The sequence below is a fragment of the Drosophila hydei genome, unplaced genomic scaffold, assembly GCF_003285905.1.
Source record: "Drosophila hydei strain 15085-1641.00,03,60 unplaced genomic scaffold, DhydRS2 tig00000070-arrow-arrow-pilon, whole genome shotgun sequence".
Taxonomy (NCBI): Eukaryota; Metazoa; Arthropoda; class Insecta; order Diptera; family Drosophilidae; genus Drosophila; species Drosophila hydei.
Genome location: NW_022045659.1, coordinates 34,210 through 36,128, shown reverse-complemented (window position 1 = coordinate 36,128; position 1,919 = coordinate 34,210).

Here is a 1,919-nt window from a genome sequence, read left to right as displayed (position 1 = left end):
ACAGCATAAATATATAAATCTCTATATGTATTTGATGTGATAAATTGTATTGTTCAAAAAGGAAATTGTTCTTCAATTGATTTTAAGGGCGTCTCCATTGATTTCATTTCATTTTAACATTATTCAATTTATTTTTTCTATCGATAATCTATTAACAAAGGAGCCATTTACATTATTTTTAATGTAGGCTGTCGTTATTTAATTTACTTAAATTATGATATAATTATATATTACATTTAATTAAAATAGATAATCAACAATGAAATTGTATTGGTATCTTAGGTAAATATTAAATAAATAAACATATATATATATATATATATATATATATGCGTATGGTATACATGTATGTGAATCAAAACAAAACAATATGCAAATACTAACAGCAAATTAATTAAATAAAAGGTGTGCAAGGATAAACAAAATCAAAGCCCTGGTAATTTCATTAAAACTACATTTTTAAATTGGAACCCACAGGCAAACCAACAACCCAACTGGCTGGGCACCGCTCAACAACTATAGCCACTCTGCCAATATTTGCATTAGCAAATGAGACTAACCAAATCAATCAAATGCACTACGGGCCAACCACAAGCCAGCGGTTGCCGTAAACAAACCCAGTTTGCAACAACAGAGCTGAATGCACCTTAGTTAGGCAATCAGTTGTATTTTAGCACCACACCACAATATGGCTGCAATTTCAGCTCGAAAGCTCAACCCCAAGATGTCGTTGATAGCTGCCTGCACGCTCACACGCACTCAAGAAAAGACTCGAATGCCACTGCACGTTGAATGGCGCTATATTATGCATGCATGGCATGATGTTGCAGTGTTTACCTGCTTCCGGAGAAACTTTGTAAATTTTAGGAATGTTGCCAACTTTCCTCAAAGTCGTGTCAATAGAGCAACATTTGTTCACTGTCTTGCCCTTTGACAGCTCCCAAGTCATGAAAAGAGTGGCCTCTTTTAGGCGAAACACTGCGTATACGCAATTAAATTCAGTTTGCCTTCTAGCTAAGCTAAGATATCTAGTTGCTGCGACCTATGTCTTATGTAGCTGATTAAGGTTTCACCGGGACAATCAGTTTGCTAATTAGCTGCTTCTTGTCTTTTTGCCGGCTTTAATGTGTAGTTGAAGCTACTTTGAGCGGCTTATGGGCCGGGCGCATTGGCCATTCAAGAAAACACTCTAAAGAGATATGAAGAGACGTTGCGCAGCTACGACAAAGGCGGAAGTTTGTTTTGCGAGAAAGCTTAAGTGCACTTTCTATACATGCAGAATTTAACAGCTTTAGGTTGCGAACGGAAATCCAAAATCGATTTAATAGCCGCACTCATGACAACTATTATGTGAGCTACTATTATGTGCCCACCTACCAGTTGGAGGCGGTTGGAGAAGTACACACGAGTCTTGGCCAAAATCGATATCAATTAGTTAAGGCTCCTGGCTGTTAGCCTATGCAAATAATCACTAAATGGCACGGAGATATAAAGGCTAGCAGCAGCGCCAACAACAATTAAAACAACTACAGCAACAACAACAGCAGTAGCAACAGCAGCAGCAAAGCAATTTAAGCAAATTCAAAACCCGAAAATGCTAAGGTTAGTAGTACAAGCAGCCCACTTGTTCAAAATGTACTTGTAATGCTGACAGGATACACACGCAATACACACAGAGCCCACACACACAGTTATGTATATAGTTAGCCACAGCTAACGCAGCTCGACAGTCAACCGCTGCAAGGGGCAAAGGCGTGGGCGATTGCTGCACTTGCATTTAATAACAGCTAGTTCATGTAAGCACATGTGTGTATGTGTGGGTGTGTGCGTATGTGTGTGTGTTTGCATGTGTGTATGCGTTCTATTATTGCCATGTTTGACTGCACTGAACTCTGAGCCGCCTGCCGTGCGTAGGACAT